The sequence below is a fragment of the Ictalurus punctatus genome, chromosome 1, assembly GCF_001660625.3.
Source record: "Ictalurus punctatus breed USDA103 chromosome 1, Coco_2.0, whole genome shotgun sequence".
In the NCBI taxonomy this organism is placed as follows: Eukaryota; Metazoa; Chordata; class Actinopteri; order Siluriformes; family Ictaluridae; genus Ictalurus; species Ictalurus punctatus.
Window position 1 is genome coordinate 8327489 of NC_030416.2, and position 15529 is coordinate 8343017.

At 39.3% G+C, this 15529-nt stretch overlaps 1 protein-coding gene across 2 annotated transcripts in view; it reads right to left on the reverse strand.

The window, feature by feature from the left end:
* kcnn3 (potassium intermediate/small conductance calcium-activated channel, subfamily N, member 3) overlaps positions 1-15529 on the reverse strand; it is a 98762-nt gene that overhangs the window by 43872 nt on the left and 39361 nt on the right. The window lies entirely within an intron of this gene.

Here is a 15529-nt window from a genome sequence, read left to right on the forward strand (position 1 = left end):
ATGCCAGTCATGGTGCATTATGGGACAGCGCAGAATCCACAGTGTCCAGTGGTAGAGGATTCTGGTTCACCTCTGGTGACGTGATGAAATGAATTGTTCATGGGTCGGCGTGTGAAACTCTTTCCTCTCGTGTTAATTGACATCCAGATGTGAGAGTTTTATCACAGAGGAGATGTGTAAAAAATGAATGAAAGATGCCACCCAGATCAACCTATCGGTCATGATGGACCGATAGGTTGTTTTCTTTGCAAGTTCTTGCCTAAAATAGGCTGATTGGTATTTCTGTGTTTTGCTTATATACTTGCAGACTATATGTATTCTTACTTAGAGTATGTCTTGTTAGTGTCACTTATTATCAAGTCTTACTGTATCTGTGTACTTTCTCAGTATCTTTTCCAATTTTAAATGGATGGGGATTTCTTACAGTAATGGCATAGGTCCCAACTTACAAATGCCTGTTGTAGAAACTATGTTAAGAGTTCCAGAACTGTTTTTATACAAGTAGATTGATCCTTTGACTGTCTTCACATACAGTAGGGTCCAAAAGTCTGTGGGCCAACTGTAATGTATGCCTGATTACATGTTCCTTTCCTTAAAAATCTCTAGGCAATTAGTGGTGGCCAGACTTTTGCTTGATTTTGTCTGCCTTCTAAAATGAGGTGTATAGTGTTTCCTGGAGTAGAATGGACAGAGTTGCCAGGTTTAAGGTTTTCCAAAAGGATATTTTGGGCTGCTAACTTTTTTCACTGATTCCTATGAATTCTATTCATTTATGACAAAATGTGTAATAGTAGAACTGGGCTATGTATCGAATTTTGGAGACATATCGATAAATTTTCAAAAACGATAGAGGATGAGGCAATATCATTAACATCGAGAGATAGATAGATGGATGTTGCATTAAAATATATTTAAGCTTATTCAACTCGCTAGTTTTTGCGTCTCTCCGCTCTCACACTCTGCACGTAACCCCATCCTCACTCATTTGCTCGTGCCTCACTCACTTTCTCGTGCAACATGGAGGACGACACAGCCACAAGGCAAGATAGCAACAATGAGCTGGTTTTTAAGAAGAAAAACAATGGCTCAATCATTTGGAGATGGTTCGGATTTAAAAGGTCGGATGAGCATCAGAGCAAGGTAATATGTACAGAGTGCAATAATCATGTCGAAACACATGTGGGAAGCTTCTACAAACCACTTTCACCATTCACAACAGCAACATAAACTACAGTATGAAGAATGTAGTACGCTTCGTGGAGGTCGTGCTGTTGCAAGCCAGACTGGAACGCCTTCTGCCTCCCAAAAAACCTCTTTACAAGCTTAATTTACTCAGGGTGTGCCCTATGAAAAGAAAAGTGCCAAGTGGCGAGATATAATGGAGGCGGTAGCCTACCACATTGTTAAAGATATGGTCCCTGTTGCAACAGTTGAACAATCTGGCTTTAAAAAGCTGCTGAAATCAATGGATCAAAGATATGATTTGCCCAGCCATCACCAGCCAAGCACTACCAGACATGTACTGTGAAGTCAGACAAAAACTATCCGACCAGCTTGCAAAAGTGACACACTATGCACTGGCAACAGATATATTTTCGAGGAGAACATGGAAACCATATACGAGTTTGACTGTACATTTTATTGAAGATTGGGAATTGAAAAGTGCGTGTCTCCAAACAAGCTACTTTCCCCAAGACCACACCAGAGAACATATGGCTGAAGCCCTGCAGGATGCTCTTACAAGCTGGAAACTTGACGAAAGGGGACTGGTTGCAATAACAACCGACAATGGGACCAACATTGTGGCTGAGGATGAGTTGCTTTGGTCACCGGCTTCATCTTGCAACTGGTGAGTATGCTGAAGGAGTTGACCGCATAACAGTTTTAAATGAATAAAAAAATATAAATGTTATATATGTAATTATACAAATGTAAAATTTGAAGAGAGGGACCGGTTTAAGTGATTTCAGAACATATTAACATATTTTTGTTATCTTTTATATTAATAAAAATTTAATAAAGTTAGATAAATAAAATGAAATAAAAACATATTCAAAAGATTTTTCTACATTTTTAGATTTTCTACATATCACAGGACCATGTATGGCATGTCTGATGACAGCATCTCTCGGGCTATTTCCCTGAGCAAAAAAATAGTGAGCAGCTTATCCTATAGCTGGAAGAAAAGGAGAGAATTGGCACCCAGTTCAGATTCAGCTGGGTCTGCCCACTCATCAGCTCATCACTGAGTCCACTACGAGATGGGGAACAAGGCAGCAAATGATTGAGAGGGTTCTGGAGCAGCAGGGCGCCCTTGCCAAAGTTTTGTCCTCTGAAAAGAAATCCAGGCATCTAGTCCTTACCTGGCAGGATATCGAGGTCCTACATGCAGTCCAGAAGGCTTTCAAACCTCTTCAGGACTTCAGAGATGTTCTGTCTGGTGAGGACTATGTTACTCTCTCATATGTGCTTCATCTTTTCAATACAAGCCTCCTGGAACATGATGAGGCAGATGGTGAGCTGACTAAATCCATCAAGACCAATTATCTCAACACTAAGTATGCTGACCCAGCCACTAGTGACCTATTGGACATGGCCTCACTTGTGGATCCAAAGTTTAAAAACCAGTACGTCTCAAGTGACAAGATCGACATGTTGAAGCACAAAGCTGTCTTGGAGGTGGAGTCTCTGCTGGCTAATCAGAGATTTCAGCCTGTGCCCACTGTGTACATGCCTGCACACCAAGAGGGAGCAACATTTGTGTCACCACCAGTTAATAAGACACTCACAAACTTCTTTAAGAAGAGTACAGACACCACCAGGACCAACCTGACACAGAGACAGGCTATTGAAAATGAACTTCCAAGATACTTAGAGTCAGTCAGTGTAGAGAGTGATACAGATCCTCTCAAGTGGTGGAAGGAATATGACTTTTTTTTTCCAGTACTGAGCCACCTGGCAAAGAAGTATCTTAATATCCCAGCCACCAGCATACCTTCTGAGAGGGTTTTCAGTTGCAGTGCTAACATTGTAACCTGCCACAGGGCATCTCACAAACCTGAGTCTGTTGATAGTTCAGATCAGTAGAAAACAAAAACTACTTTCTCAGAGCAAGTAGTCCAGTTTATATTTTATGTTTATATATTCATATATGATGATAGATGAGATATAGTTTGTTAAACAGGAAAGGAAAACCTGGATTTTGCACTCTTTTTTGTTCTGTCTTCGTTATGTTAAATAATGGAAGAGGTATTCTCGGAGATGTGCATATTTTCATCTAATATATTTTATAAAGATTTTTTATTTACATTTGGTATTTGCAAAGCTGTGTATCTTGTTCAGCAGGAAAGGATGGCCTGTATGTTTACTTTTTCAATCAGTCTGTTATTGTGGTAGCAACTGAAGGAGTATTGTCAGAAATGGGACTTTTTTTGTTTGATATATTTATGTAATATTTTATTTACATTTTGATATTTACACAGCTGTATGTATTCTCAAACAGGAAGAGGAACCCTGTATTTGCACTTCATTTTGATCTTATAAATAAATAAATAAAGGTGTTTGTAACACCTCATATGTAGTTGGCTTACAACTGAGGATTTAACCCACATAAACAATATCGAGATGTATATCGTACATCGCCATTCAGCCCAAAAACACTGAGATATGACTTTTGGTCCATATCGTCAAGCCCTATGAAATAGTATGAGACCATTTTATGAACTTGAGAAAGAACTAATCAGGCAAAATACATGTTTTAATAGCTTCTTCTTTGGAGGCTTTTGTACAGATCCTAGTAGACACATCAAATTCCTCACATTTAATGAAGAAATTCAATATACTAAACAGCACTTTTGTGACATTGCTAAATTTCTGAATGTTACAGGAGCTCCATTTAACCGTAACAAAATGAAATGCAGGTTAATTATATACTTTTATCAAAGCAGATGCTTCTGTTAACAGGATAATAAGATATAAGAGCACATTTAAATCATTCTTACACAACTTACTCAAGCATTTACTTACTGGTTGACCATTTCCACCATTTTACAGTGGCTTTTAAACCCAGAGTTCATTGAGTATGCAGACCCAGGCTCAGTCTGCATGATGAGCTACAGCCTCAGTAAACTGAATGTTAATGTCATTACGAGCACATTGTGCGGCTGCATTGAGTCATGTTTTTTTTTTTTTTTTTTTTTTTTTTTTTACCACGCCTCTTCACGTCCAAAAAATTTACGATTTAATTATATTCCACAACCTTGATCAAACCTTGACTGTTTAAGGAACCATAGTAATTAGTTTAATATCAGCCATTAGTTATTAACATATAATAATATTTCATACTATGCATTATGAACATGCATGTCTCACCATTTCAATGAAGTTTATAGTCACAACAGTGTAACACCAATTTCTTTGTGAGTGAGGGGCATTTATTCACAAGTTGTTTTTTATACATTTTTCAGAAAAGGATTTTCTCATTTATAACAAATGTATTCTTGAATAATAAATAAAATGTTGTATTATGCTTTTGATAAATACTTATTGGTAGTCTTAATTACATATATCTCAAACTGCCACACTGTGTGTGTGAATGAGTGCATGTGTATATGGTGCCCTTTAATGGGGTTCCATTCAAGGTGTATCCCATCCTGGTATAGGGTACAGATACACTGTGACCCTGACTAGGATAACACAGTTAATGAAACTGAATGAAAGAATAAATTAATGAATTCTTGGTAGTGGGCACAAACTTATGAACCCTAAAGTACATATCTAATGGGATTTGACATTATGTTTTTCTTTTCTGTTTTTTTTTTTTAAATAACCTTTAAAAAAGTAAAGATAGAAAGTAAAGCAGGAAACTGTCCTCAAAATGCTGCATTTCCAAAACAAATCATCTAATCATCAAATCTAAATGTATGTAAATACAATTGACAATCTTTATTCTCGACCAAGTCCCTTTGGTATACTTTTGAATTCAATGTCGTCATGTATCACAATATTACAAATTTAAATAATGTCAAATTCTATCACTGCCTCTGTTAGTGACACTCGAATCAACCCATGATAACCTGCATGTTACTCATGATAGCAATCTATCTAGTCCTAATCTATAGTATTCATCAGCACTTTCTCACTCTAATCAATAGCCTTGTCCTAATCCACTGTTTTCTCTTGTTTACTCCTGACTACATGGAACTTACATAGAAACAGTATTCGTAGCTTTATCACTTCTTCTTAAATGAGAGCTCACCGTTTAAAAAGGAAAGTCGTACCAACAATGACAAGAACAACATACGTCAGCAGGACAAAGCATTCATTCAAATGCTTACACATACAGCTCCAATTCTGGTGTACACTTAAATCTTTTAAAGGTCCTCTTTAGAATATGTAGCATCACAACTACTTGTTTAGATTTCACTTCACATCAAATCGACACTGAGTCATTTGCAAGGTGATATAATGTGCTACTCTGCTTCCTAAAACAACTTCCTGGATGTCATTGTAAAAAGTTTCCTGTCGCAAGTCACTTCCAAAAATGCTTTTCAGTCCTAACCATGCACTCAGAGATAATTACAAAATTGGCTTCTTGCTACCATGATGACGCACTGAGCTGTTTATTAGTCTTTAGCTGGAGTTGTGCAGTCGTGAATCTTTTTGTTTGTCACTCTATACCAAGGGTGTCCAAACGTTTTTCAAAGGGGGCCAGATTAAACCTCATCAAAATACCTAAGGCCAGTCACCAAAATATTAATTAAAAGCTCCAGTACAGTGTATTTAATTTACTGGAATAACTGCAGCAGGGTCTCAGTTGACAGCTGCAGTTGTGACATGCAAGATGATATTCATAAATTTGTGCTTCTTATCAGGATAAATAACATTGACCACTTTGGGTAATGACTCTCAAGAATTCATGAAAGGTTTTCCATGCTTAGTGGTTGGAAGCATTGGCACTAATTAGCTCTAGAAAGTTTCTGTGTCCCATTTGCTCTGATGAAAAGTTTGTTCTGCCAAGATAGCTTCCTGCTGCTTCAGTTTCTCTGCCCTTTCATCCTCAGAATATTTTCGATTCAGAATATTTGATTCATAATGTCTCCATCCATCCATTTTCTGTACCGCTTATCCTACACAGGGTCACGGGCGAGCCTGGAGCCTATCCCAGGGGACTCGGGGCATGATTCAGGAGATACCATGGACAGGGTGCCAACCCATCTCAGGGCACAATCACACACACTCACAAACTATGGACAATTTAGAGATGCCAATCAGCCTACGATGCATGTCTTTGGACTGGGGCAGGAAACCGGAGGACCCAGAGGAACACCCCGAAGCACGGGGAGAACATGCAAATTGCTCGCACACAGGGCAAAGGCAGGAATCGAATCCCCAATCCCGGAGGCAAACGTGTTAACCACTAAACCACCGTGCCCATCTTCAAAATGTCTCATGATATTAAATTCCTTAATTCCGGCAACAGTCTCTTGGCATACGAGGCACACACATTTGCTAAATGAATTAGCAGGTGTAGTTAAATAAAAAAGGGCTCTTTCAGTTTAGCAACATCTATAACATCTGTGAGCGAGTCGAATCTGGTGGGCTTTGGATACTCCTGTTCTAGACGCAACGCAGGAGGACAAGAACAGAAATGCTCAAAGGTGTTTAATGTATGAGTTTGTGGTCCCTAGTCTCACAGTGGCCAGTGCCTACCAAGAGCACAATGCATCTCATTGACATTTGGATCTTTAAAGTCATAGAGGATAGATCTATAATCAATAACCAATGGCAGATCTCGCCCCAACCCCCTCTCTCCCACCCCACCACTCCCGTTCTGTCCCGCACACCAGCTGGTGACAAACATTCCTTAGATTTCAAAATGTTTTTTTCTAATCTTTCATGCTTCTTATTATACTCAACCAGGTCTTTCATACAGATACACACACACACACACACACACACACACACACACACACACACACACGTCCTCCCCCCAGGAGTGTGCTGGCAGAGTCTGACTCAAAGCCAGGAAGAGAGACTCATCACCACAGAGACACACGCAGGAGGAACTCCAGCTTCCAACTACGCACACTTATGTACTCCCTCACACACATACACACACGTTTGACAGCTCTCTCAAATATGACACATAATACAACTAGTCTTTGATTAGTGTGTGCATGTTTGTATTCTGATCGAGTTCAGCAAAGAACAGACAGCAGAGTGAGGAGAAAGAGAGAGGGAATAAGTGAAAGAGTCATGCTAGATGTAGAAAGGGAAAAAAAGGTGTTTGTTGGTTGGGTGGTGGCGGTGAGGCTAGATGAATGGCAAAAAAGAGGTCGTCATTTCCTAGAAACATCGAAGAAATTTACTAGCACATTCGTTCATTCAATGTCTGTGACTGTTTTATGCTTGGTAAAGGTTGTGGTTGATCTCTAGCCTATCCTGGGAATACTGGGTGAGAAGCTAAAATACACCCTGGATACGACAGCAGTTCATTGCAGGACACCATGCACACACACATTTACACATGCATTCACACCTAAGGGCAATTCCTGCGGCTGAGGAGCATCCTAACACACACACCCTGACTCCATGGCTGTACATCATTCTCTTGTGTTTGTGTAATTTGTCTTTGAATTTATCGTTTAACATCACTGTTTTAGAAAACCCATATCAAATTGAAATCTATCTAAACAGTTTTACTTCTGTTTTCAAATTGTTGCTACTTTAACTCATATTTTATATCATTCATAGTTTATTCATTCAAACAGTAACACTTGGATGCACAAGGATACACACAGGGAAAGATGCACTAAAAATAAACCTTGCATGTAAACGCAACTGTTGATTAAAGCTAAACAGTTTACACACAGTGTAAAAGGCAACATGCAAAGTGTGTTTCTTTCCTTCATCCATATGCATATGAGGGAGGCTGGTGCAAAAAGTGGGATGTCAGCACAAAAAAGGTGGAAATGTAGCTGATTACATATTCTGTTCAATTGACTGAAGTTTAGTGGTAATCAGGTATAAATCTTTGACAGACAAGTTGCTTGGAGCAGTGTTGCCCAGACTTGAGCTGCTTTTGAGTACATCATATTTATCCATCCATCCATCTTCTATACCGCTTTATCCTTTTCAGGGTCACGGGGAAACCTGGAGCCTATCCCAGGGTGCATCAGGCACAAGGCAGGGTACACCCTGGACAGGGTGCCAATCCATCGCAGCACAATCACACACACATTCACACACCCATTCATACACCACGGACACTTTAGACACGCCAATCAGCCTACCATGCATGCCTTTGGACTGGGGGAGGAAACTGGAGTACCCGAAGGAAACCCCCGTAGCACGGGGAGAACATGCAAACTCCACACACACAGGGCCGTGGTGGGAATTGAACCCCGGACCCTGGAGGTGTGAGGCGAACGTGCTAACCACTAAGCATTCTCACTGTGCGCCCCCATTATATTTATTCTTCTATTAAATTCAGAAAAACAGATAATAAGCCTTGTATTTTGCTGTATGAAGGTGCTTTGTGTCAATGAATGTTTCGATTCTGCATTTCTACAGTACGTATTTATGACAATATATGTAATAAGTGAATATCACAAACACAACATACAACACATACATCATTTGTCACATGCTTGTGTGTAAATTGCAGCACACTAAACAGGACTAGTGTGACACTACCAATATTCTAAATGTTAAAAAAGCCACCGTCATGAAAAATGCATTTCCATTATTAATAATTTATAACAGCACTGTTTATTCTGTAAACAGCAGTCTTTTCATTAGAATAAACCCCACTGGGGTTTTCAATCAGCTGTAATGCCCTCCACACCATGGACTTGTTCTGACACAGCTGTCCTCATGTAAAAAGAACTTATTAACACATTTATTTCTTACTGAATCTGCAGTGCTTAGCTGTTTGACAGCTCTATGGTTGACTACGTCTATCATTCTAGGAATTTGTGCCTCACGCGGAGTACATTTGTTAGGTGGTCGCAGACACAATTTGCATGATTAGTTAGAAATTTAATTATTCATTTCAAGAGGCACTGGAAGAACAGACTGTGGCCGCATCAAGCTGTGTTTTGCACTACATGGACACTGTACGGACATCTAGCTTAGGGGGTAATTGTTGTCTCTTAATGACAAACACCTGATGTAGACTCTGGACTCCACTACTTTGTTTTATTTTCCCATCCATGTTACAAGAAAATCCAAGAATTTTCTTAATTCTTTTTATAATTTTGTCATTTTGTCACATTTCTGAAACTTTGAATCTACACGTGCATCCGCCTCTGTCTCCACATTCGTGACGGAAAGCTAGACCACAAGTGGGTGCAGCAGAATTTTTGTGAGCCAAGAGTATGGAAGTATAATAGTGCCAAATGTCACTATTATATATTATGAACAAGTGTTCATCTAGGTGTCAGCTATAACACACACCTTTTTTTATCAAAAATCTACAAGGTGTGCATCAAACCTGACACCTACATGAACACTTTCCAGTTGGTTTTGTGACTGTAAGTCATTCTCTTCAAAAGCTATTGAGCTTTTATTGATATATATAAAATATAACTATGGTATATTTTGTGTACAAGTCCAGATGGTATAAAAACATCACAATGTTTAGATATGATTTGACAGTTTATTTAATTAAATTTTAAAAATCTAAAAAGATGTGCGTTATAGCTGACACCTAGATGAACACTTTACAGTTGGCTTAATGACCAAGTCATTCCCTTCAAATGCTATTGAAGTTAGAAACATGTATACCAATATGTAACTTTAGAGACGGTCCCTTAAATTCGGGATAGCTGCGAATTATCGGACGTCCAACATCAAGCCAACTTTATGCCAGTCCGCTAGGTTCATCTTCTCTTGTGGCTTGTGAGCACAATCCCACCACTAGGGGGCCGGGCCAGAGTAACGTTACAATAGTATCGGCAATCCATTGCTCTTCCTGTGAGACCCGGTTGTGAAGACTTGAATTTTAAGACCCGAATTTTAAGACCTGAAATTTAGCAGCCTGAATTTGTGAGGTTGAAAAATAATGTGTTGAAATACTACCTGACGAATAACAGTCACCTGACTCTAATTCTATTAGCGAGTGCCTGCATGTATTTAAGTCTCGGTTTATACCTTGATAAAGGTATAAAAAAAAAAAAAAAACATAAAAAATTGGATGAATACAAATTTCCTTCTTTAAATTCTGACAAAACAGAAATGCCGATGTTGGGTACTTGGAGTGTTTTACGTCAATCAGTGCTTCAGCCATTGTCTATGCTCTAAGGGAACCATCTATGATGTGGACCTATTTTAGCATAGACAGATTATCCAGCGACTAGAGATGTCGGACGTCAGTACGACTTGGTGCAAAACACTGTTAATGTGGACATTCAAGTCAGAACGGCAAAAACGTATAGGAGGAGTAAAGGTATTATAGGTATATATAAAGTCTTATAATTTAAGTATTGTGCTGTGTATTTTTAAAAACAATACCACAGTTTTTGAAGCAACATGATGGTACAGTTTCTATATAATTTGGCCTGACTCCAAAGAAAACCACTGGTTCATTTTCTTTCTCAGTATAAGATTCTGCTGAAACTGGTGAAGGAGGTGAAGGAGAAAATCCTCCACACGTGAATCCAACACATCGTTATTGCTCAGTAATATAGTAGTATAGGAGGTAAGCTAAACACTATTGGCTATTTAAAAAGGGGGAGGAGCCACTCTATAAGTCCCACCCTGAATTCCAGTTTCATCGGAAATTACATCGACACATTGAATAATGCTGTGTGTTTCAAGGCACTTCATGTGGGTACTTTAAAAATTAAATGAAAATATAACCATATAATACTAAGTTCACAATATACACTCACCGTCTACTAGGAACACCTGTACACCTGCACATTCATGCAGTTATCTAACCAGCCAATTATGTGGCAGCAGCACCATGCAAAAAATCATGCAGAGACTGGTCAAAAGCACAAGTTATTGTTCACATCAAACATCAGAATGGGAAAAAGTGTGATCGCGGTGACTGTGGCATAGATGTTGGTGCCAGGTCGGCTGGTTTGAATATTTCAGAAACTGCTGATCTCCTGGGAATTTCACACACAACGGTCTCTAGAGTTAATACAGAATAGCAGCCAGCACGTCTGGCCCACATACTCTCATTATGGCTTGTTTCTCTATTAGCGACTGTACTTCTGCGGGTGGCCTGGGTCTAACACAGTCAGATGTGCCCTTTTGTTAGATGTTAGTAAACAGTGAAACTAGAAACGCTGTTGTGGTTTTTGAAAACCAACTTTGCAATGACAGCGGACAATGGGTCTAAAGCAGCCTGCGGCCTCAAATTTCTAGTTCATGTTTAGGACAGAAGAGGAGTGCTCAGTCTTCCACTTCTAGGGGTCAGAGCAGCTGAGCCTTCTACCTATTTCTATTCCTGCTGCAACAATGCAGCAAAGACGCTTACCTTTTTCTTTTTAGAGGGCTCAGCAGCACTGACTGCTGTTAGCTTCACTGCCTGATGTGACAATGCAGCATCAGAAGAAGGTAATGAATTGTCAGCAGTATTCCCATAGCCTGCGAGGTACACTTCATGCATCACTACTGGCAATATTCTGCAGTTAGGGCAAGGCTCTGTAAGTGCTCATCAAAGACGCTCAAGTCCCACAGGGCCTTGAAGACTAACAGCTCACCATCCTGCCCTGAAATAAAACAGGTTTGTGTACAGTCATTTATATGCTAACATGAACAATAGCCCATGTGTCTGTTCTAATAATACATTGAAACTCCTTATACACTTTCTGCAGAACACCTCACACAGTGCTCCAGTTCTATGGATATATTATCATATGGACATATGATAAATGCTCATGCCATATTTTTGGAACTTTAAGCCAAAAAGGGCTATAATCCAAGTTGGCAAATGAATAGAGATATACAAATTTATTGGTACTTAAACTTGCACAATGCAGGGGCATAACTTGTTTTTCTTGGAGGTTTGTTCAGATTATTGAAATTGCCTGCATACACTTTACACTGCTGAGGTTACCGTGTTTTTCTTGAGTAAAGGCAGAAAAATTTAAGCCAAAAAAATCAGGCAATAGAAGTCATGGGTTCATAAAGAAGATCACATTTTGTGGGTATATTATGTTATCACTTGTTTTACCATGTAAAAAAACAAACACCAAACAAACATTTAACTAATATGATAATATCCATGTGATAAAATGCAAGAGAGAAGAAGACAAAAAAGTAATAAAGACCTAAAATATTGAGGATATATTAGGTTGCATCATCATAAAAGGTTGCATTCATGATAATCATGTTAATTTTCCATCTGTGCAAATGTTCATCCGAAAAGCACCCTATAACACCACAGTTGTATACAGTAGATACTAATTATAACAAACAGGAAACTAACATTTTATATATAAAATTAGATATTCATCAAATTGTGTACATGAAGTCGTCAGCACTGAGATCTCCTTTAAGCACACAACATTTGCACATCTGCAGCACACATCTATTTTATGTCTAATGCGCTATTTCTGTTTTTTTCTTTCACTGAGCTGAGCATGTGTGTCCATGAGCTGAGCAAAGCCTGAGCTGAGTAAGAGAAGTGGCAACCAAGCTGAAAAGCTGCACTTTTGTTTTAAATTTTATCTTTCTGCTTGCTGACTGTCTGCTGCTGAGACTGTTACACTGGTGCCAAAATACTGGAGCTGCTTTGAGAATAAGGTAACTGAATATGAAACAGAGTTCTCTTGACCACATAATCTAGTTACTAATCCACCTGCAGGAGAAGCAACATCATGCTCTCTTTGACCTGCATATGCAACAGCATAAGTACGCCAAATTCACGGAAGCCCAGGCCACAGATTGAGCCCTCCTCAGGACCCTCATTACCCCTTGCATGTCCCCTGTGACAGCTGCAAATGAGCTACCTGGCCTTGACTAGGATGATATGGCAGAATGATGTTGAGGTATAAGATCTTTAAGGGTATGGCCTTGGTGTGTGGCCCAAGGGCAAGTGGGGATTTTAGAGCCAAGCTCTGCTGATCAGGGAAGCCCAGCTGTGCTAGAGCAGCTTGGCTTGACCCCCAAAGCTTCCTGGAGCTGACTGTGGAGGAAGGGGACTCCTCCTTTATTCCTGCAGGTGGTGGAGTCTTGAACCTAAGAAGTCTGGGAAGTTGGTTGAACAAGCTGCACTGGAGCATTTTATTACACGATTTATGGCCAGAGACAACCTGCACCCCTGCCGTTTGTGAAGGGAATCACCCGACAGGCACCAATCAGGTGTGTTGCCTGACAGAAATGGAAGAATCTTGGCTTGTCACAGGTCTGCGCATACAGTGTTTCCCTGCCCAGATCTTCCATTACTTTTAGTAACTCTTCTTTTTATTTTCTCACCTTACTGTGCCACAGGATAACTACAGCTGATCTTCCAAGAGCTGAAATGAGGCCCGGGCAAATTCTGTTGCAGTTTTGGAGGGTTGGGGGAACTTCTGGCCTGGTTGTTCTCAAAGGGAGGTGGACCAATTGCACCAGGTCTCTGCAGTCCTATGGTCGTCCAAAGTTTAGAGGTGACAAAGTGAGTACTGGTCAATACTCAAGGGAGTACATATCATGGCATGGTGGATTCAGGATGTGCACAGACCCTGATTCACCAAAGCTTGTTTCAAGGCATGGCTTTGGATAAAAGCTGAGAGGGAAAGTGAGGTGTATGGTGTTCATGAGGATGTTGACATTTATGGCTCCCAAAATGTTGTCCCAAAAAAGAGCCTAACTGATCAAAGCACATAATTTATGAAAGTACACAAGCTTTATGATTTGTAAATTCAAGTGAACAGGCAAACCAATGGGTTAGGGGATACAACCCTAATGTACTTTTAATAAGTAATTAGTTTAATTTAAATGTTTACCCTTGAGTGTGAGTGTTATGTAACATTAGATACGTGAACCCAAAATTACAGAATCAGAACCGGTACAGTTTTGGTATCATTTTATAGGCAGCAAAATTATTATTATTACATTGTTAGTTGCTGCACTGATATGGATGACCAGTGGACTGATGTCTTGCCAAACAAGGCGTATCTAGTTTTACAGTATATTATTTTTCTATAACCAATGAAAAAATTCATTTTCGGTAGTCTGTTTTAACTCCAGAACCCTAGTGTACATTGCTGTGAAAAAGTATTTTTCCCCATCCTGATTTTTTCTGTTTTTGTGTATATCTCATACTAAATTGTTTCAGAAATTAAAACAAAATCAACATAAAACAAAGGCAACCTGAATAAACACAAAATACATATGATAATGTTATTTATTAAAGCAAAAATGTTATCCAATACCAACTGTGCCTGTGAAAATGTGCCCCTTTATTTACTAATTCCCAAAATCTATGAAACTGCAAACCCTGTTCAATCAAATCAACACTTAAATAGAACTTTTTCAACAGCATGAAGTTGGTTAAAAGGTCTTACCCAGTAACACACTATGCCAAAATTTAAAGAAATTCTATAAATTCTATAAATTATGAAGAAGAATGTGATTGAAATACATCAGTCTGGGACGGATTACAAAGGACTCCTAAGAACCACAGCGAGAGCCATTATCTCAAATTGGAAAAACTCGGCACAGTAGTGAATTTTCCCCAGAAGTGCCCGACTTTCAAAAATTCCTCCAAGAGCACAGCAATGATTTATCAAAGAGGTCATAAAAGAGCCAAGGACAACATTAAAGGAACTACCAGCCCTCCTTGAATCAATAAAGCTCACTGTTCATGACTCCACTATCAGAAAGACACTGTGCAAAAATGGCATCCATGGAAGAGTGGTGAGGTGAAAACCACTGCTAACCCTGAAGAACATTAAGGCTCATCTGAATTTTGCCAAAACACACCTTGATTATCCTCAAAACATTTGGGAGAATGTTCTGTGGACTGGTGAGTCAAAAGTGGAACTGATGGTATGGAGATGCGTTGCTGCTTCAGGGCCTGGGTAACTTGCAATAATTGAGGGATACATAAATTCTGCTCTCTACCAGAGAATCCTAAAGGAGAATGTCCAGTTTTCAATCTGTAAATTAAAACTCAAGCACAACTGGATTATGCAGTAAGACAATGATTCAAAGCATAGGAGTATATCCACCTCTGAATGTTTAAAAAAAAGCTAATTTAAAGTTTTGGAGTGGTCTAGTCAAAGTCCTGATTTGAACCAATTGAGATGCTGTGGCCGGACCTTAAACAGGCAGTTCATGCTTGAAAACCCTCCAGTGTGGCTGAACTAGAGCAGTTCTACAAAGAAGAGTGGGCCAAATTCCTCCACGACGCTGTGAAAGACTGATCTCCAGTTATCGGAAGCGTTTAGTTGCAGTTATTGCTGCTAAACGTGGCGCAACCAGATTTTAAGTTTAAGGGGGCAATTAGTTTTTCACATGGGTGATAAGTGTTGGATAACTATTTTTGCTTCAATAAAAATTTTTTTTTAAATAAATAAAAAATTGT